The sequence below is a fragment of the Opisthocomus hoazin genome, chromosome 9 (genome assembly GCF_030867145.1).
Source record: "Opisthocomus hoazin isolate bOpiHoa1 chromosome 9, bOpiHoa1.hap1, whole genome shotgun sequence".
NCBI lineage: Eukaryota > Metazoa > Chordata > Aves > Opisthocomiformes > Opisthocomidae > Opisthocomus > Opisthocomus hoazin.
Genome location: NC_134422.1, coordinates 32,127,287 through 32,150,150, shown reverse-complemented (window position 1 = coordinate 32,150,150; position 22,864 = coordinate 32,127,287). Strand labels below are relative to the sequence as shown.

Here is a 22,864-nt window from a genome sequence, read left to right as displayed (position 1 = left end):
CCGTGGCATTTCTTTGTCTATTTTACAGACAAAGAAAATTAGGAAGAGAAGAAGGACACAAGCTTTCAGAAATGAACCTGGTAGCTTACAGCCCTTCACAGCAACTGCAGGCCTGCACCTAATTACTTCTTCCTCCCATTGAAGCCATGTCCTTATGTACAGGGTCTTGTAACTAAGGACCTAAGTTACTAAACCAAACTTCTGCTGTCTAACTGTCCTTAACTCTTGATATTTAAACATAACTTGACAGAGAGGGAAGGTCAGAAATGTATTTTCTTCCTAGAAATGGAAAACACAGCTGAAGTGAGTCCCCTCTTCCCTCAAATGAAGAAAGGACTGACATAATTTGCTGCCTCTGATCCCCCAGGCAAGCAGTACATGCACCCGGTGGCCAGACAGCACCCTGGAGCAGCTCTAGGACATGCTGTGTCCTGCTCAGATGACAGTACAGGGCCACAAACTGGGGTACCCTGGCGCAAAGGTAATGGAAGATGTGGTAGAGCAGGAGGGGCACATAAGATGTAAACACTTAGGAAAACAACTTTAACCACCATCACAATACATAGCTCCAGTCTTATCCACAGAAAACCAGTTTTATGTGGATTATGTTCTCCCCAGCTAATAATTTTTGAGTCCTTTGACCAATTTCACCTTGCTTTAGTACAGAATCGAAGATAACTGTCCTCGTACAGTAACATGAAAACAGACATCCAAGTAGAAGAGACAGACTATGCAAGTAACCCTCCTCAATGTCCCAACCAAAAGCCGTAACATAGGACCCTTATTTGCCACTGAAAAATTTGCCTAGGAGACAGTACTTCTAATCAGTAAAACAGCAGCAGAATCTTCACTGAGAATTCTTCATCAAGCACACAAAATAAATCAACAGAAAAGTCAGCATCATTAATTCCAATGCTCAAAAAAATACTTGTTTCATGTCATCATAGGACAAGACAACGTTAATACTGGTGATCTAACCCTAACCCTAGTAAACAAACTGAGGATATTGATACTCAGCCTTGAACAGCCATAAAGCAAATCTTCTCCTTACCTCCATGACATGTTCTAAGAGAGGGCCATCTAATAAGTGGGGTTAAAAAATGGATGATGATCTTAGGAGGGAGGCAGGCACAGAGGCCCAAGCTCGCTCCTCATGCTGCTCCCCACAAGAGAGCCCTGGCGATGAACTCATGCCACGCATTGCTTCTGAATGCCTTTGGTGCATTTGGACACTATACCATTTGTTTAAATGAAGGCGAGTGCCAAGCATAACATCGTTCTGGGTGCATGCCCTAGAGTCTACAAACTGCAATCCAACACACCTCATTGTCATTGCATGCTTTAGCTTCTGTTGCCTTTTTGTATCAGCTAACAAAATGTTTTTCTTTTGATTTTCCAAGCCATCTCATACTATAGTATAGGCCATAGGATTTTTAAATCCTGTTAATCTAGAATTAATTCTTTTCTTGCAGAGCAAGTGCCCCTTACCTCTACTTCAAGCAAATGCTATTGTTTGAAATAATTTCCATTTTAGTCAACATAACATCTCATTTTTTTCTTTGCAGACAGAAGAAACAATTTGTAATATGAATCTTAAAAACCCAAATCAAAGGAAGAGGTTAAAATGACGGATAAATCAGAGGTGTAAGAGATGTATATGTATTTTTTATTTAAAAACAAACAAACAAACCAAAAAAAACAAAATAGCGTCTCTTCATCAACTCTGATTTATTAACAAATACCTGACACCCTTTTTTTGTTTTTTTTAGGAGAACACAGAGGATAGATAAGATGCTGTGCACAGGAGACGAGACATTTCCATAGGAGATGAAAACCATTCATCTGAGAGGATCAGATTGTCCACGAATATGACTCATTATCCACTGATACTGTAAAATCTAGGCAGTTCTACTCGTCTGCTAACAATGCCATCACTTCTGTTTGTGACAGAACCTTCCTTTCCCCTTCTCCAGTACTGCAGCAAAACCTTGGATTTTGACATTATGCCCAGCAAGCAAGCATTAGTCCTTGAGACAGAGTTTGCAAAACATTAATGAAATCAGAATGAGACTGCAGTTTGGCTTGTTGCCCTTGGATAATGGAAGTGAAATTAAAAATAGGGGGAAGAGAAGGGACTTGCTTATCACTAAAAACAGATCACTGAATGCATTTTTCAAGAATTAAAGTATTTTATACACTATTCAATTCAGGTTTTTCTATCCCTATGAGTCTAGTGATCAATGATAACAGGAGGAAATAGTATTAAAAGCAACTAAGTAAAACTAACAAGTAAGGTATTCCTTTGAAGAATTTTATTTAGCCCAGAAAACCTATTAGGTAAGAAGCCTTCTGCCAAAGACAACAACAACAAAAACAAAACAAAACAAAAAACAAAACAAAAAACAAACAAACAAACAAAAAACCACCAAAAAAAAAACCAAGGGCCAAGGGAACAGAAAGATGTGTAGAACAGGAAAACAAGGAATAGAATTGTATGTAAGAAAAACAGGAGAGAGAACATCCTGAGAAATTCACAAATGCTTCACCCCAGGAAACAGCACCTGTCAATCAGCTGTGGCAATTTATTGCAATGGAACTGATTATTCACCACACTTCACAGGGATGCATTGTTGCTAGCAATGGCCCACAACCTTACCCAACACCAATGTTCTGGCTTGGGGTTCCTGTCTGCCTATGGAAGCAGACTGGATATTTCAGGAGACAAGGCTCTCACAGAGTTATCATTACTCCTGGTTTACCCAGGCTAGAAAAATAACTGCCTTTCATAAGAATTTCTCACCTTTTTTACTCTGGTATTCAAAAGGCACCCTGAAATTTCAGACTGAAGACACACACAGATTTTTATTGCTGCCCTACAAACACACATATTCCCTCCAGGTCTAAATCCAGAGCTAAGAGGTATGATCAGCTGTTGGACACCTGGGAAGAACAACACATGATTAAATCCGGTTTGGAAGGTATTGAGTGAGAACTGGCACCTGAGAAGTTAATGCGAGATGGATATACCCTTCCCTCTCGCTATCAAGGTGGAGAGAGGAGGTTTTCAATCCTGCCTAGATATTTCTTTTTCTTTTCCTTTTTTTTTTTTTAAAGGGCACAGTCCCTACTGCAAATCCATGAGATCTGTATTCCTTAACCACTTGACAAATCTGAAAATTCAATACAAAGAAAGTCACTCAATGTTTTTTATTCTGCAGGGTTTTATCCCATCACTTCCTCCACAGCCTCAAAGGGTTAAAGCAACCACAGCCGAAAGGTGTTAGGGGAAAGGGGATAATAAACTATGTCTCTTGGGAATTAGCAATGACAGTGTCAAAAAAACCCAGTCTGTTTGCTTCATCTTGATACATAGAAATAATTTCTAAAGTGCCAGTGTTACGTCAAAAAGCCATCAGACAGATACTCTTCCAGTACTGCCCCACCCTGCCAGGCTACTGAAACGCTGTGCATAAAACCCTGGAGCTGACACATGTGTTTTTGGCAGCAGTGAACAGGTTAAAAGAAGTTTTCCTCCTCCATGAAAATAAAACAGTATGAAACCACCACTATGCTTTCTGCTGTATGCTATGATAGATTGTACCTGCTCTGAGCAAGCCAGTAAGTTTAACCCTGTTCTTGCTGATGCCAAAATCAGTATTAAGACAACACCACATTTGATATGACTGGAGACATATCAGTTTTGCACCCTTGCTATACTAACCCAAGACAATAGACACACACTCAGGTTTATATTTCATCCTTTGGTAGCTGCAGCTGAAAGTACTAATTAAATAGCTAGACCATATGCGTACACCTCAAAAATAACTTTACAGAGCCTGCCAACACAATCTGAAAATCTATGCAAAGCTGCAAAAAAACATAGCGTGACAAAATGCAAGAGAATACCTTGCTTAAAACAAAAAACAACAAAAAAACCCGAAAACCAAAGACCAGCCCACACCCTGTATCACATTCATTGCCACATTCTCAAAATCACATTCATATACAGAGGTGCCCTACCTTTTCGATCTGTGAACAAGCAGATTCCAATCAGTGTGTCGCGTCCAAGGCTATACACCGGAGAATCTGTTAAAATAAAACGGGGGGGGGGGGGGCACATGACAACTGAAAATACTTACATTTTTTATGAAAAGCAGTTTTCAGCTATAAGAAAGTTTTTTATGTTTTTCCATTTTTCCCATTACACAGACATACATGCATACTTATAAACATACCCATACAAGTAGCTTTGTATAAACATGTGTGTGCACATAATATAAATTATGTATGCAAATATGTTTATAAACAAAACCACAGAAGTTTATTACCTATACATTTTAATTCATCCACTGTGCACTGCTACGGAATCTAATCTACAGCAGACTAAATCCAAAAAGCTCCAGCATAAAGGTATAACTTTCAAATTCTCAGCAAGCAAATAAAGCTGACATTTTCAAAAGAAAATCATTACCAGCTCATATGCTGCCATACCACAAAAGCCTATCATTAAATAACTGCTGCATAATCATTGTCCTGGAGTGTTGTTATCCATCGGCTCGCTGCCTATCTCCAGACAGACGCAGTCTGCAAGCCACCAGCTTGTATCTACCATGTGTACATCAGGGAAAGGAAAACTGCAAATTAGAAGAAGTCCCCGCAGTGGTGAAAAGGAAAAGAGGGTGAGTGGGAGAGGAAGAGGGAGTTCACCGGCCACAGAAATTTCGAGAATGATGACAAACCAGCCGGCTCCGCCATCATCCACTTACAATAGGATGCTGCACCTCGCGGCTGCTGAAGCAGTTTGTCAAGGGGTTGCTGGTATCAAATGCCTGACAGGCATTTTAATTGCATCCAACCAAGTGTGGGCCTAGGAATTGGGCATTTAATCCTATGAATATCGTGAACTGGTTTCTTTGTGCTGCTGCCAAACACACGCAGGCACACACTGCACACAGGCAGCAGCACAGCCGGTTTCCACTGTGATGCCAATCCAAATCCTAAACAGGTTTTATGAACAGTACGCACTGAAAAGGAGGTCCTGAGGGATTTAGCATTTTCTGCGTTACGAATTAGGAGGATGATTCGCTCTCCCCCTTTATTTTTTATCCAGCGCTTCTGTTCACATGTTGGAACCAGATCATCTACATTGTTATTTCAGCCTTGCATTTGCTTATTCACACCAGTGGGAAATACAACCAGGGAAAACACAGAAGTGCTGCCAGGACTGTAGGGACGAGCAGGTACCCTTTAGGACTAATATGACTAATGACTATGACTAATACTAATGGGGCTCGCAAATGAGTTGCTGTGAGGCATCCAGTTTTAGTGCTGCTACTTAGCCATCGTGCCTGCCCCAATCTGAGCTCCCTATTCCAAGGCTTTCGCCAGAGCAACGTTAATCTGAGTAAAACAAAGGACCTATGAATTGTGAAATTCTTCAGAGTTTTGGGAGGAGACATGGCATGACTAGGGAGGGGCAGCAGATAAGGGTTAGAGAAGGATGAAGGAATTTTAAAAAAAAGGAAAGTTGAAAGATTAAATGGTTTCTTTCTGAGCTTTGTAAATTGGTAATGAAACAGCATAAGCCGCAAAGGAGCCGTCAAGAGAAACCAATGACACCAACCACACTCTTAAGGGCTGAAGACAAGCTTCGATGTCCCTGCAGTCAGGACACACAAGCCAACTAGATCCCCTTCCCAACAGCAAGCTGGTGCTTCTCAGTCCCCATGACAGCAGAGCCCTTGAGAGTGAAGGATGTCAACAGGAGAAGGAAACATCTCCCCACCACAAAGTTTGGGAGAGGTCTAACAAACCCCATTTACTTTTCAGAGGGAAAAAGAGCTTGCAGGAAGGAGTAACAAATCCCCCACAGATTTGCAGTGCTTCTCTCCCAAAACTTTGGGGGTTAGAGGGCTGCAAAGGGAATCGATTCCCTCCTGCCTTCCCCCACAACCATGACGAGATGACTTTTCACACATCCATCAAACTTTGCATCAACCAGAAGTTCCACCTTCATTGCTATAAACAGTTCCTAGTGCCTTAAAAGCATCTGTCCTGACCCAACAGTTTTCCTCCACTCTCTAAATCACCACAGCAGTGAGGAGGAAGAGGGAAATGGAGAAAGGTAGCCCCCAAAGACAGCCTGTATAAGACAAGGATGATGGTGGAGCAGGTACCGCATGGCAGCAAAAAGGCCTTCAGACTGAACAGAAAAAAACAGTAAGAGCAGCACTAGCGCAATTCTTAGACCTTTCCTCTGAGACAGCCTCCTGTGACTCATCGGAAGGGGTGCCTGCTGCTGCCAAACCTCCCACTGCAGAGCTCATCCTCTGCAGAAACCAAGGAAACTCTAATCCTGCCCTTGACTTCATCAGCTCCACCATTCAACAGTTCGTGCTTGTTCACAGCATTGCTACCATCCGTCCCTCACCTCTACAGCTCTCCTCCACCAGCCAGTCTTCCTCCAAGGCAACCAGGAGTTCTGGGAGGTCCCAGAAACAACACCACGGAGCTGGGATGGGGGAGGCATAGCAAGCAGTCGTGAAAACTGTCCTGTAATCTCTCTCATGTGTTCCTGATGGACCTCCTGCGGACTGACACATATTGCCAGGCTGTGTCGTACATGCTAGGGCCCATGGCTGAATCTTCAACCAGCCACCCAAACGGCCTTCACTCTGCCCATACAAGCATTTCCAGGGATCCAATCTGCCAAAACAGCCTGTGGCAAACAGTTTTATCATAAGACACCACAAAGAGGAGACAATTTTAATAATCAAGTTTGTTCTGGCTGCTCTGCGATACATCTTTTCATATTCCTATGAAAGCATTTCTGACAAGACAAAAGGCACAGTAGGAGACAGGGATGAAGGTCCTAACCTCTAGGTAGAGGCTGGAACACAGAGAACACTCAGCCCTGTCTGAGATTTAACCTTATGTTTTCCTGTCTCAGGCAGGAAAGCAGGATCAGCCACAAAGCAAATGCAGCACATAAAATTAATAAATCGCAACACAGTGAAACAGGAACCCTTGTGAGCAAAAAGAAAATACAACCATCAGTAAGTTGACAAACAAAGGTCCGGGAAATGTTTAAATTATGAACCCATGCTACACAGCATGTGTTTTTAGCACCGTACCTCTCAAAGACTGTAAAGACATTTACAGTCTTGGTAAAGGAGGTGGTGAGACCAGACTGAAGCCTGGTCTAAGCTCTGAAAGATCTTGTATGTTTAGGTGGGTTTTTCTCTTTAATTCTGACATTCATGCAAGACAGTGCACTCACTTTCATTACTGTACTGCAGGAGAGCTTAGAAAATCCAGCTGCATACTGTGTCCCTCTGTACAAGGTGCTGGGCAAAACAGAATACACCTTCTATTATAACAGATTACTTAGAAGAGCCAAAGTGCAAAAGGCAGTAGCAGCATTGTTCTCCTCATTTTCAGGATAATTAAAAAAAAATAATAAAAAACCCGAAGTGGCTTGGCCTTGCCCAGGGTCACACAACCCGTTGCCAAGCCAAGCTGTAAGACCCTCCCAGACCTCTGTTTAATATTCTTTCCACCCATACCACTGCTGAAAACTTGCAACCAGCATTTTAACAAAGGACTTCGGGGTTGGTTGCTTATTTTTTGGCAAAGACAGGGGGAACATTTTATGCAATGCCTAAAATAACATCTAATATCATCAGTGATGTAGATTAAGATGAGTATGTCTACTGAACAGAAACTGCACCACTCTGGTAAAAATAGTCCTGAAACAGGGAATTTTCTTTTTACTTGCTATTGTCTTGCCACTTGTAGCAGTGCTGGGGATGGCTGCCTGACAGAGAGGTTGAGAGGAAACGGATGCTTCACCAGACTCTGTAAATATTGCCTGTTCTTCTGCAGTAGTACTAAACACCAGACTGTCCTATTTTACCAGCCATCTGAGGGACAACCATATTTTTTTCCCCTCCTTGAGGCGGGAAAAACAGAATAGAAGGGCATTAATTAATTCTGGAAGAACACATCCAATATAGTGCACTAGCTTTTTCTCTAAGGCTACACAGTGAGGAAGGCTGAGACTGCAGTCACGATCTGTATCTATAGTTACTGATACAGAGACAATGAAGGGTGGGGAGGAGTTAGGAAAAGCTGCAGGCTGAGTTAACAGCTCTTGTGGGTAGCAAGGTGCAAAGGATTTCAAGGCAGGTTAGAAAGTTTCAGGATGCAGGGTGGCCCTGGTTTTATTTTTAGTCTCCCCACAAAGAACACATATGCAAGAGCTGATCTACCCACCTGATGCAGCCAACCACTCCAGAACCTTTTCAATTGTGCTATTTCCTTTACACCAGCAGTACCGACAGCTTTGTACCCACAACAGATTTCAGTATCCTTACAAGACTTACCTGTCCTTCCTCCCAGATACTGGTGACACTGCCCTTCCACAGCATCCATGCAAAGGCATCCCTTCACACTGAGTATCACAGCCAGCTCTCTTGCACCCATTAACCCACCAGCTGACACAACATGGGCTTCTGTGCAGCACGGTTCTATAAAAGAGCCTTCAAAACCCAGGCAAATCACGACCTCTCTTTCCCATATCGCAGCTTATTTATTTTAAACTTGTCAGGACAGATATTTTCAGGCATGATCTCTTTTGTGAACCCAAGCTGACTCTCCTCAACCAAGTAATACATTAGGTATACATAGAAAGGGACCTCCTATTTCCATTTCGCTCTGGGCCAGCATGTCACTGAAATGAAGATGAAATATATAGGATATTCAAATCCTCCCAGGCCTGCTTTTCAGAACAACCAATTCTGCATAGAACCCTTTGAAGCTACCAGATAAACATATTTTTGGGTTTTCTTATGAAATCCTTGATTTCTAGCTTAAAGATCAGTGAGAACAAAAGAATAAGAAAGCAAAACTCATGAAATGTGTTTGTTAGCCCATAAACCTTCTAAGTGTATGTAGTATAGTTACTCATAACACCTGCAATGCAAGCTTTTGTACAATGACACCATAATAAACCATCACCTCTGCCCTGCGTACTGCCCATGGAGGGGAACAGCCCAGTCTTACCACACATTCAGCCCACTGTTTCTGGGATGTCAGTGACAGTAGAGCACAACACCCCAAGCTCAAAATCTACGCACAGAGGAAAAGTAAAACGTAAAGAGTGAGTGAGTAGTCACACCCCAACTTTTGACATAGCAGAAGCAAACCTCTTTCTCAGAAAACACTGAAACATCACTAAACTCATCTTGATGTGTCCCCATCAGCAGAGCCTGCAAGTGCCTTGTCACCAACACACTGCGCCCAGTGATTTCCCCACTGCCCCATAAGACAATTTCAATTTTCAGTTGTTTCTTGAGTCTGCAATATCAGAAATAATTGACAGCACCAATACTCCTGCATAAAAAACCAGTGCCACTTGAGAGTGCCATGACTTCCCACAAAACCAGATTGCTGACCCGCACACATCCATGAGCACAATGTCTTTGGAGGCTGTGAGATTGACCTGTGCAGTCAACACTTCATTACTAGGAGGCTCAAAGATTACACGAGCTAGCACAAAGCTCCTCTCTGACAGTCTCAAACCACTGGAGTGTCTACAATACATTTACTACTGTTTTAAACATCTAGGTGAAAGAAGTGGGTTTATTCTTTTTTCCCATTTTTATTGTGTCTTTAATTCCACTTCCCGCAGGGAGCTAAACTGCATAGCTTTGTATTACCACATAAAGCAGTAGCTGTAGTGTTATAGCCACAACAAACTAAGGCCATAATGGAAGACAACTTTTCAGGGAATAGTATTTGCTCTTATCAAAGTGGTGCCAGTATGCACAGCAGTCAAAACACAAATTATAATTAATCCTCTGGTCTACCTAAGGATACCGTTTTTCCTACAAATCCTCCCTCACACATCAACAAGAGATGAAGGCAACTCCCATTGCCACACACAAGCACTGTATCCTATGAGGGACTCAGGATTCATGGCCGCCCCCCGAGATAAATGGCAGGATGAGGTTTTGTCAATCTCTCAGAAACTGAGTTTTTTTCTGAATTAAAATTAAGAGTTAAGGGTGTCAGAAAAAGGCAAAGCTAGACTGACATAGTTAAAAGAAATGCTTGTGGTGTTCCCTTGATTGTTACAAGGTAACCAACCACTTTTAGTAATTCCAGTTCTCAGGATCCCCCTTGCCACTACCTGCCTCTTTGCCCCAAAGCTTCCTCCCAGCTCTCTTCCAAATGCTTTCATTCTCACTCCTCCTGTTCCATTTGCTTCCCACTCTTCCCCTTTCACTTCCATCATTGCCCTCTCTTCTTCATACATCCTTCCTTACTACCCCCTCTTGGTAATGCAGATTGGCGGGGACGAGATAGCAGAAAGAAGTCCCAAGGCCATCAAAAGGGACTTCAGGGCACTGGGGCAACTGGTTGAGGGATCAGGGGCGCAGGTGGTGTTTTCCTCCATCCCATCAGTGGCAGGGGACAGCACTGAAAGGGGCAGGAAAACTCACCTGGTTAACAGGTGGCTCAGGGACTGGTGCCATCGGTCAAATTTTGGCTTCTTTGATCATGGGGAGGTGTACACAGCACCGGGCCTGCTGGCAACAGGTGGATCGCAGCTATCACAAAGGGGAAAAAGAATTCTTGGCCACAAGCTGGCGGGGCTCATTGAGAGGGCTTTAAACTAGGTTCGAAGGGGGAAGGGGATATTGCCCAGCTCACTAGGGATGAGCCTAGGCTTGGAGTGCCAAGGCCAGGGGTGAGATTGACAGCCCAGCTCAAGTGTGTTTACACCAATGCATGTAGCATGGGCAATAAACAGGAGGAGCTGGAAGCCATTATACAGCAGGACGGCTACGACTTGGTCACCATCACAGAAACGTGGTGGGTCAACTCGCATGAGTGGCATGCTGTCATAGATGGCTACAGACTCTTTAGGAAAGACAGGCCAACAAGGAGACGTGGTGGAGTTGCTCTATATGTGAGGGAGCAACTGGAATGCATTGAGCTTGGCCTGGGGGCAAATGAGGAACGAGTTGAAAGCTTGTGGGTTAGAATTAAGGGACAGGCTCCTAAGGGTGACATTATGGTGGGTGTATACTACAGGCCACCTGACCAGGAGGAGGAGATTGATGAGGCCTTCTACAGGCAGCTGCAAGCAGCCTCACAGTCACAGGCCCTGGTTCTCATGGGGGACTTCAACCACCCTGACATCAGCTGGGAAGACCATACAGCTAGGCAGGCGCAATCCAGGAGGTTCCTACAGAGCATCGATGATAACTTTCTGATGCAAGTGGTGGAGGAACCAACAAGGAAAGGCGCGCTGCTGGACCTCGTGTTAACAAACAAGGAGGGACTGGTGGAGGATGTGAAGGTTGGAGGTGGACTCGGCTGCAGTGACCATGAAATGGTTGAGTTCAGGATCCTGCGTGGAGGAAGCAGGGCGATAAGCAGGATCAAAACCCTGGACCTCAGGAGGGCTGACTTTGCCCTCTTCAAGGAGCTACTGGGAGGAATCCCGTGGGCCAGGGCTCTCGAAGGCAGGGGGGTCCATGAGTGCTGGTCGCTCTTTAAACAACACTTCTTCCATGCACAGGAGCAATGCATCCCCCTGAGAAAGAAATCGAGCAAAGGAGGCAGGAGACCTGCATGGTTAAACAAGGAGCTTCTAGCGGAGATCAGGCAGAAGAGAAAGGTCCATGGAATGTGGAAAGAGGGACAGGCCACTTGGGAAGAGTACAGGAATGTGGTGAGAGCATGCAGGGATGCGATGAGGAAGGCCAAGGCTCACCTGGAATTGAAGCTGGCAAGGGATGTCAAAAACAACAAGAAGGGCTTCTTCAACTACATCAGCAGCAAAAGGAAGGCTAGGGACAACGTGGGGCCGCTGCTGAATGAGGCGGGTGTCCTGGTGACGGAGGATACAGAGAAGGCAGAGCTACTGAATGCCTTCTTTGCTTCAGTCTTCAGTGCTAAGACTGGCCCTCAGGAATCCCAGGCCCCGGAGGTAAGAGAAGAAGCCTACAAAGAGGACGACTTTCCCTTGGTCGAGGAGGACTGTGTGAGGGATCGCTTAAGTGATCTGGATGTCCACAAATCCATGGGCCCCGATGGAATGCACCCACGAGTGCTGAGGGAGCTGGCGGATGTCATTGCTGAGCCACTCTCCATCATCTTTGAGAGGTCCTGGAGGACAGGAGAGGTGCCTGAGGACTGGAGAAAGGCCAATGTCACTCCAATCTTCAAAAAGGGCAAGAAGGAGGACCCAGGGAACTACAGGCCGGTCAGCCTCACCTCCATCCCGGGAAAGGTGACGGAGCAGCTTATCCTGGAGGCCATCATGAAGCAAGTGGAAGAAAAGAAGGTTATCAGGAGTAGTCAGCATGGATTCACCAAAGGGAAATCATGCCTGACCAATCTAATAGCTTTCTACGATGACATGACTGGCTGGGTAGACGAAGGGAGAGCCGTGGATGTTGTCTACCTTGCCTTCAGCAAGGCTTTCGACACAGTCTCCCATGATATCCTCCTAGGGAAGCTGAGGAAGTGTGGGCTGGATGAGTGGTCGGTGAAGTGGATAGAGAACTGGCTGAACGGCAGAACTCAGAGGGTTGTCATCAGCGGCGCTGAGTCTAGTTGGAGGCTGGTGACAAGTGGTGTCCCCCAGGGGTCAGTACTGGGCCCAGTCTTGTTTAACTTCTTCATCAACGACCTGGATGAAGAGTTAGAATGTACCCTCAGCAAGTTTGCAGATGACACCAAACTGGGAGGTGTGGCAGATACACCAGAAGGCTGTGCTGCCATTCAGCGTGACCTGGATAGGCTGGAAAGCTGGGCAGAGAGGAACCTGATGAGGTTCAACAAGGACAAGTGCAGGGTCCTGCACCTGGGGAGGAACAACCCCATGCACCAGTACAGGCTTGGGGTGGACCTGCTGGAGAGCAGCTCTGCGGAGAGGGACCTGGGTGTCCTGGTGGACGACAGGTTAACCATGAGCCAGCAGTGTGCCCTGGCTGCCAAGAAAGCCAATGGGATCCTGGGGTGCATTAAGAAGAGCGTGGCCAGCAGGACGAGGGAGGTTCTCCTTCCCCTCTACACTGCCCTGGTGAGGCCTCATCTGGAGTACTGTGTCCAGTTCTGGGCTCCCCAGTTCAAGAAAGATGAAGAGCTACTGGAGAGAGTCCAGCGGAGGACTACAAGGATGGTGAGGGGACTGGAGCATCTCCCCTACGAGGAGAGGCTGAGGGAACTGGGCTTGTTCAGCCTGAAGAAGAGAAGGCTGCGAGGGGACCTTATAAATGCCTACAAATATCTGAAGGGTGGGTGTCAGGAGGATGGGGCCAAGCTCTTTTCAGTGGTGCCCAGTGACAGGACAAGGGGCAATGGGCACAAACTGAGGCACAGGAAGTTCCGTCTGAACATGAGGAAGAACTTCTTCCCTCTGAGGGTGACGGAGCCCTGGCCCAGGCTGCCCAGGGAGGTTGTGGAGTCTCCTTCTCTGGAGATATTCAAGACCCGCCTGGACAAGGTCCTGTGCAGCCTGCTGTAGGTGACCCTGCTTCGGCAGGGGGGTTGGACTAGATGACCCACAGAGGTCCCTTCCAACGCCTACTATTCTGTGATTCTGTGATTCTGTGATTCCTTTACCTCCCTCTTTCTGATACCTCCCCCTAACAACCCCTGCCTCCCCTCAACAGGTAAAAGACACAGAAAAGTGAAAAGCCTGAAAACAGCACGATGTCTGTTGAGCACCTCGTTACTTATTCAACTTGCCTGCTTGCAGAAGAAAGGAAAGTGATTGCCCAACACACTCACATATAAATTCCTGCTTCAGGGAGGTGCTTAAACCAGGCTTCTAAAGCTGTAGGATCCAAACCCACCAGTTAATGCTAAAAACAATGGTCAATTTTCCTGTTACACCTCTGCCTAGACCAAGAGACATTCCTGCAAGCATGTAATGGTTGTTACCATCTGGTTCAGTCCCAGCCTTAACCTCAACTTGAGGCACAAGTGCTCTGGCAGCACTCGAGTACACGCAGCCCTTGTCGTGGTGGGGGTCCATGTGAAAGCCTGTCACACCATGTGCATCTTACAGACACAGAGTGTTTCTGCATCCTACCACATGCCTCGTGACTAAGAAAATACTGCAGATACAAACCCTACCACTTCTAATTTTCCCTCTCTCCTGGCCTACCAGTGGGATGATGAATCAAGACAAAAACTTGCTTACAGTAAAATATCATAGCCACTGTGACAGACCTTATTCAAATGTCAGTTTGTACTTCACTTAACCAGATAACCTAATGGATTTCAATTAACTGTCATGTCATACCTCATCATAGAAGCTTCAGTTATTATTCTGTATTAAATTTATAAATAAAATATTTTAAATACATGAATCGTTTGTTGAATCAGATTTTGCATGACGTAATTAAAATATAAACTCTGAGCTGGCGTGGCCTTAAACATATATAAAGCAGTAACTGCAATGTAAAATACACAAATGCATCTGTTTGTCTAATCATAGGTATCATGGGACAGTATTCCATTTTAGATCCCATTTATATTTAGGACAATACGTAAGCAAGCATTTAAGTTCTCTTTCAGTCAGTGGGTTGTTGGCAAGTAGTGAAATGCAGTACTGAAAATAGAGGGTTTCCTGAAATGGGTCAGTATCTGTGAGCCCCTTCAGAGAAAAGGTATTTCCTCCTCCATTTTCACCATGCTAATAAGTCAATTTAAAGATCAACGTTTTTTTCAGAGGTATCTTCTCTATCAGCTAAGTACTGCCTTCGTACAAGCTGCCAGACAGTTATGTTCTCCCATGTCCACACCTTCCTTCAAGAATTTTTTTTTAAAAAAAAGGGTTAGCCCTAATAACTCACTGCTTTTCCTCGACAGCAAAACCAATCAGACAGGCAATAGAAATTGCACTAACATGTAGTAACATTTAATAGAATTGGTTTGAACAGCCTCTCTCTTAGCAGTGCTTTATGTAATGAAGGCAGTCAGGCAGAAACCCATGGAAGAGCTACCAGCAGCTGAGCCACGCAGAGTGGAAGCAACTCTGTCCTCACTACAAAGAAGAGATGACAAACGCCGCCCTTATGGGAACGCTGCTGACTAGTCAGCCTGACCCACATGGGCGTGGGTATGACGCTGTGCCAGCATGATCATAGAATCACAGAATGCTTTGGGTTGGAAGGGACCTTTAGAGGTCATCTAGTCCAACCCCCCTGCAACGAGCACGGATGGGGCATCTACCACCTCTCTGGGCAAGCTGTTCCAGTGTTTCACCACCCTCATGGTAAAAAATATCTTCCTTATATCCAGTCTAAATCTGCCCTCCCTTAGTTTAAAGCCATTACTCCTTGTCCTATTGCAACAAGCCCAGCTGAAAAGATTTTCCCATCTTTCCTGTAGGCCCCCTTCACGTACTGAAAGGCTGCTGTAAGGTCTTCCCGCAGCCTTCTCTTCTCCAGGCTGAACAGCCCCAGCTCTCTCAGCCTTTCCTCACAGCAGAGGTGCTCCAGCCCTCGGGTCATCTTTGTGGCCCTCCTTTGAAACCGCTCCAACACATCCATGTCCTTCTTGTGCTGGGGGCTCCAGAGCTGGACACAGTACTGCAGGTGAGGTCTCACCAGAGCAGAGTGGCAGAATCCCCTCTGTCACCCTGCTGGCCATGCTTCTCTTGGTGCAGCCCAGGATACAGTTGGCCTTCTGGGCTGCGAGCGCACATTGGTGGATCATGTCAAGCTTTTCACCCATCAGTACCCCCAAGTCCTTCTTGTCAGTTCTGCCATCAATCCCTGCATCCCTCAGCCTGTATTGATAGCGGGGGTTGCCCCAACCCAGGTGCAGGACCTTGCACTTGGCCTTGTTGAACCTCACGAGGTTCACACAGGTGCACTTCTCCAGTTTGACCAGGTCCCTCTGGATGGCATTCTGTCCTTCTGGTGTGTCAGCTGCACCACTCATCTTGGTGTTGTCTGCTAACTTGCTGAAGGTGCACTCAATCTCGCTGTCTAAGTCACTGATGAAAATGTTAAACAGTACTGGTCTCCGTACGGACCGCTGAGGGACACTGCTTGTCAACGACGTCCATTTGGACATCGAGCCATGATGCAACAGCTTATTCCCTCTTCACATGGGCACGCTGGTCCTTTGCATGGAGATGGGCATGTTCAATAGCTGTCTTCACAGACTGCACACTTCCAGTAAAAACAACCACAATTAATAGCCACTTTGACCTCTAAGAGAAAGCCCAGCTGAAACCCGCAGATGTCCTTCCTCAATTTCAGTGCAGTTGGTTCAGAACTTGTATTTCACAGACTCCTGTAGTGCTTCAGATAAAGACAAGGAGGGATGGTAGTGTGTGCGCTGTGTGTTACAGATATCCTCTTTGCAGAGGACCCTGTTGCAAAGGGCTTCTTAATGGATTTTGGCTATTGTATTTACTTTGAAATGAATGTAACGGATATTGCAGGCTAATTCATTAGCTACTTGTGATTGATACTTGTTTTCATCACTACAAAAGCAGATTTCCTGAGGTTAACATAATGATCCCAATTCCTGCTCTGCTTATACACATTAAAGTCAGCCTCAGCTCCACCGAGTCCACAGCAGTTGCCACAACAAGACTAAAATGGGTTTAATGACAGGAGACTTGGGTTGGGTAATTTAAATGTAGGTTTCATTCACCCTGGTCTCAGAGCACTGCCCAAAATGATTTTCAAGCTCTTTGTACATGAGAATTACTTCTCCCATCTCTACTGGGCAGTTGTCTTGAGGGTGAGGCTGTTTAACAGCACTCAGTTACACTGCCCATGAGCTCAGGGTACAAAGCAAAGAGTGCCACATTCAGTTGCCATAATCAGGAAGACTGTTGGGAGGTGTGACGTGATTATAGTCAAATCTGGTTTATCAGAATGGGATGGAAGACAAGAAAGTCATTAGACAAAAAGGAATTTCAGATAAATGGAGGACCCTGGAACTTGTCTGATATACTTCATGGGACGTGATCGTCTTTTAGATGCAGCAGTACTTCGATCAATGGCATTTTAGATGACAGGTCCAAATGGCAGCACTGCCAGTAAGTCAGGGATCTTCTGCTGTTTCAACAACTGGCATGGAAATTCTTACTACTGTAAGCCATCCAGACACTGGTTTACACTGTATTCAAAGGATGCTAGTGTTTAGCAGAGCAGTGACCCCACAGCAACAATACAGCACCAGTGAAAATACGATCTGGAATTAAAAGGAGGGAAGGTAGAGGTAAGGATGGAGAGAGAAATTGCCAGTCTCAGCTCCTCTACTGTCCTACCTGCGTTCATATGAAAGATTTCCATTCAGATTGGCAAGCAACACAAGAAAGCACAGACAGTTCAAAAGACAAGGGTTTATGCTCTGTGCAAGGCTCCCGAGATACACGGAATCAGAAGGGAAAGACAGAAATATGAGAGTTTAGCAGCTTTAACAACAAATTCTACCAGTACAGAGGAAGAATATGCTAAGCTTCTTAAGAGTCTGAACACTCAAATTAAAATCATACAAAAAACAGAGATAAGTATCGCGTAACTAAGGGACAGCACAGGAATAAAATCACAAAAAGCTAAGGAACAAAATTAATTACAATTAGCAAAGAACATAAAAGGCAACCAAAAAAGATTCAGAACGATCCGACAAGCAGACAGGGAAAGTCATGGTTCAGCAGAGAAGCACAGCAAAGATGATGCACAGAAGGGTAGGATTCAACATATTCAACATTTGCCTCAATTCTCACAAATAAGATGAACTATGAGCAAACACTGTATGCGATTAATTTTAAAAGGAACCAGAACCCTGCACCACAGTAGGAAAGAGCAGCTTAAGAAATACTCAAAACAAGATAGATGTCACTCAGCAAATTTTGTGAGTCCTCTCTGACTCAAGAAGAGCATTTAAGGTTTCAGAACAGATCCCAGAGAAGATAAAACATCACACTCTCTCTTGAAAGCTGTGGGAAATTATAAACTAGTCAGTTTAACCACATCTTTGCAAAGATTTTGGAAAAAATAAAAAACCCAAGCAGTTTACAAGCACCTGCAGGACAGGATTGTGACTGAAAAAATACTGCTGGCAATATGAGCTTGTCAATAACAAATTCCAACAAATTAATCTCATTCCCTCCTGATTCTGCATTTATAAAATTTGGGTTTGACCCTAAGTTGGGATGAGTTTGTCACACTTGAGAAAGCATCTTCAAAAATGAAGATCACTGCAGCATACTGCAGAGCATCTCTGAAATCTAAAAGCAGAAAATCAAGAAAGAAAAGGACTGAACAGCATATTGAGAGACAAGGCCTCAAACACATATCTAGACAAATCAGGAGTAAGTAGCAAGGCAATAGCTTGGCAGGAAAAGGCTTACTGTGGGCAAAAAAAAGGCAAATCACAGTTTTATTTATCCTAATGGGGATGCTGTCTCTAAAACACCGGGATAATTACTCAATATTCTTTGTTGGTGGTGACGTCTCAGCTGAAGAAATGCCAAAATTTGGGGTGTGCACAGTAAGAAAGATATTGGCAAACTGGGCAGAGTCCAGATATAAGCAAAAGGGAGAGTTTGGGAAAATATTCTTCTAATTTTTCCTCGTAAGGCATGCATTTTCAGATAGGTTTCTCTAAAGTACAGAAAATCAAGCAGTAATAATCAGGGTATATAATTTGTGAAGACAAACCAAGCAAGCAATTACATTCTAAATCAAAATCAACTGGGGGGGGGGGGGGGAGGAGACGACAAAAGAGGAATTCGCTGAGCTAATTAAAAGCAAAGATGACTTTTTTGGTGAAGTATTTAAAAAATCCCTGCTACTGAAGAAGGTCAAACAATTTACTTATGTATTCTTGTTTTACAAAAAGAGCACCAAGGACAATGCCTAGAAATGCTGGCATCCTCCTCGACTGAATACAACCGTGCAACTGTGCACGGATTGGCCAACTGGTACAGCCTCCAGCAGAATTCCCCCAGGCCACAGGACTGACTTCTATTGCCTTCTCTCCATCCTTCAGCAGGCTTCCTGAGAAGCCACATCAGGATTGCTGGTGCGGAGCACGGCACTGCACCAACATTGCTCCCTCCACACCTTTCTAATCCGGGCTAGGCATGGCACTAGGGACCTCAGCCTCAGCCCCGAACTGCCATCAGGATTAGGGTTTAGAGAGCCACAAAGCCTGCAGCTCCCGGGACAATGGGGCTGGACAAGGCATGCCAAGGGGAGCATGGCACTGCACCAACATTGCTCCCACTAGACTAACATGCTCTCTCAGAGGACAAGGCAGGTGTGACAACCCCTGCAGCTCTTCCACATGAATCCCATCTGCTGCTCCCCTCTTTGCTGCTGGAGCATCTCAGTGGGACGGGGAAGGCACGAAGGCTGGCCCTTGCCTCTCCACAGTGCCACTGAGATCTTAAGTTAGGGTCTGGAAGCCAACAGTTTCACTAGGTCTGTGACCTGCCATCCCCCAGACTTCCAGTTGGTCCACAGAGCTGCACTGGTTCAGGTGAAAGTGTTTCTCCACTTGTTAACACCAAAGTAGAGACTGAAGAACACAGATGCTCCTAGCACTTGCAAGAAAGCCCCCACCTCTTTTAAAATGTTTTCAGAATCAGTCTTTGGGGCAGCTTTTATACTTGAGCAAAAACCCCAAGCAATGATATGGAACCTGCAAGTGAAAAACCAGGAGAGCAACGCTATTAAAAAAGATCGCAGAAGGAATGAAAAGGAGAGAATAAATGTAATAACTAATACACATCTAGCTCCAAGGTTCTCTCTGCACTAATTGGCAAAAAGAATACAACTGAATCAGTAATAACTGAAGGAACTTGAAGACAAAGGCATTTCCAGCCAACATTAGATAAAGGGATAAAAGAAGGCTGTAATGAGAATTCAGATTCTGGTATCATTTGGGGGGGCTGGGAAGGAGGTGGCTATATTCAAAAGAAATAGTTCCTTTGTAAAATGATAGCAAGCACTCTCATTCCTAATGCAGACAGAGGCATCTGAAAGACCTTTTTCAGCTGATGGTGTCACCAAACACCCTTTTGGACACAAGCTCTGCACTAACAGTATTAAACAAGGATAAGAGACTGCTGTAGCAAAATACAGTGTGTCACTTGTTTATATTTTCTAACCTCATAAATCATTAAAGGATGAATACTAAGAAGCATCCAGCTTTCTGAGCATTTCTCAACTCCAGTGATTCTCTGCACATAGCTGACGGGAGCTTAAGCTTTCATTGCTTTTGAAGTTGGTCCTGCAGAACAAGTCAGGTCCAACATCACTAGCAAAACACATTGGGTATCCCTTCTCAGGAACCAAATCTTGAACAGAGGAATTTCCACTGATAACTTTAAAAGTCATCAGCAATGGAGTCAAGCACACTCACATCTGCCTCTGGTTCAAAGCCTTGAGTTTTGTAGAAGACAGTTTCTGAGCAACCAAACTGTGCAAAGAGACAAACAAAAGGCACACTAATTTTACTGGCTCGCTGCCATATTTTGGGGGAAAGATGTTCATGAAAACTCAGTAAGACTGAAATACATGGTTTTTATGATAAAGAATAAAAAGGTACAAGTTCAAAAACAGTACAGAAAAGACCAGATTAAATAAACTTCCCAGGAGGAGGGAAGGAGAAGGAAAAAAGAAAGAACAAAACCAACCAAATAAACAAACAAAAAAAGCCCACCCACAAGTCTGCATCATCTGCAGAAAGAATCAGTCATGAACCAAAAGCTCACACTGTCAGGGTAACCAACTCCAAACTAACTATTGATATATTCACCCAAAAGCTATTCTTCCAAACCTTTCCAAGCCCCAGGGATATGGTAGTGCAAACCACAAAGGCATTTTCTGAACTACGCTACTACATCATCACTGACCACAGCTAAAGTTGATGGGAATCAACCAATCCACTAGTCTGCAAGAAGTTAAGACAGAAAATGCAACAGAGTACAAGCTGTCTGCAGTCCCATCTGAACAGGAGGAGGGTGGCCCTCCTGCAACTATTCACACCCAGAAGACGTCCTCCGAACTCCACATGAAGATTGCATTTTCTGGTTTGATAGCTTTGCTCCAGTCACATTTTGATCAAGCCACATTCTGCTATCCTCTGAATATCCTCACTGCAATCAGCAGGACGACTGAAGCTGTAAGAGCTTCAGGTAAGTGTGGCAGCACAGACCCTACAGAGCCTGTTCTTTGCTGTACTCTGCAGGTACAAGCATAAAGCCACAGAAGCGGAATGGACAGAATCCAGTTTATAAGGACAGCGGGGGTTTTTTTCACATTATCTTCTTTTAGCTGTTGGGATCTCTAACGTGTAGACTCACCTTTGTAACTCCTGGCTTTTGGGCACTACATTATTTTCTTGAGTCTCCCCTTGATCACTTCTCATTGCAGATCTTGCTGCAAGCTGGAAACACTCGGCCTGCTGTGCCTGCAGCTCCGCAATGTTCCAGTGAGCAGAGGGAGCTCCAGGCGCCATTCAATCCACCCACCTCAATACAAGTCTCCCCCAAAGACACACACTTACCTCCCACAACCGAGCCTTGACTTTAGCTCAGACTAGAAACCAAACTCCAACACAGCAAACTTGAGATTCACCTCACTTAATAGCAGCCCTTATTCACAGGACTTGCAAACTGTGTAGTATTTTGTACTGCTTTCATTAATCATTTTCACTCTCCAGTCAATGCAAACCAAAAACCTCAGAACTTGCACAACTGGCAACATTATCCTTCAACATTTCATTGCTTCCACTCAGATATTAGTCTTCAGCCTGACAAAGCTTTCACAGGACAAAAGATTAGTGGAAAAGGAATGGGTTTTCATTAAAGTATTTATTCTCTATTCATTGCATATGTGAGATTTTTAAGGGACAAAATCAACCTGTGTGTTCATCTGGAAACTACCAACCCTTTCTTCAACTGAATTTCTTAATTCTCTCCTGTTCAGAGACTAAATATTGAAGAACAGAGAAAGAAATATTTATTGTACTTCTTAATAAAGGGGAACCATGAAAAATCATTAATAAATCATGAACAACTTCACTAATAAAAAAAATATAGGGCCATGCCAAAATAACCAGCTTCTACACACAAAAGACTAGGGTGCAAACAAAACACTAGAGACCTACACCTGCTGCAGATTGCTGCAGGTCAAGAGTCAGAAAAATCTCATCTGGTAAGGTTGTCCGAGCCCTTGTTAACTTGTGGTGTTTCTCTAGGACACGTTGATTTTCTGCCACAAGATGTTGTCTGTTAAGGTCATCAGAGGACTGGGAGTTCTAGAAAAACTCACACTAAGTGTTTGTCAAACAGCATCCACTGGTTACACCCGGGTCCTAGAAGTCATCTGAGCACTGTAATGCTGGGAAACACACTTTGTTCCAGTCCCTTTTGTTCCCCCAGCAGACTCTATTTGCTGATCCTTTTTGCTGGATTCAGGCCACTTCCAGTTGCTGACCCTTGTTAGTCCATCAGGACGGGGCCCTAATGAAACCAGCTTCCTCAAAACAGATTTTCTTCCTGCCGCTGTTCCCCACTCTCACATTCACAGGTATCTTCTCTCTTCTCCTCTTCAGCCGTTCCCGAGGGAAGGGTTCAACACTGCACAGCCAAGTCACATAAGGAGCATATACCAAGGTTCAGCGAAAGACACCAGCTGGACGAAGGGCTTTCTTTTCCTTGCACCTTTTGGAAAGACTGGAGTATAGTCTCACTAAAAAGACATCTCTACACATGCCACATCTACTGATGTCAAACAGACCAGCTGATTCCAATCTCCCACCTTTCCCAAATTATAAAATACTCTGTTACTCTAGAGTTTAA

General features: G+C 44.5%; 1 protein-coding gene across 23 annotated transcripts in view; it reads right to left on the bottom strand.

The window, feature by feature from the left end:
* MAP2 (microtubule associated protein 2) overlaps nucleotides 1-22,864 on the bottom strand; it is a 259,226-nt gene that overhangs the window by 143,364 nt on the left and 92,998 nt on the right. For 17 of the 23 annotated variants that reach the window (XM_075430396.1, XM_075430397.1, XM_075430393.1 and 14 more), the window contains exon 3: nucleotides 4,021-4,086. The exons of 2 other annotated variants lie outside the window; for them this stretch is intronic. The gene's annotated coding sequence lies outside the window, so the exon portion shown is untranslated. 4 more of the 23 variants (XM_075430400.1, XM_075430398.1, XM_075430402.1 and 1 more) reach the window with 2 other exon arrangements.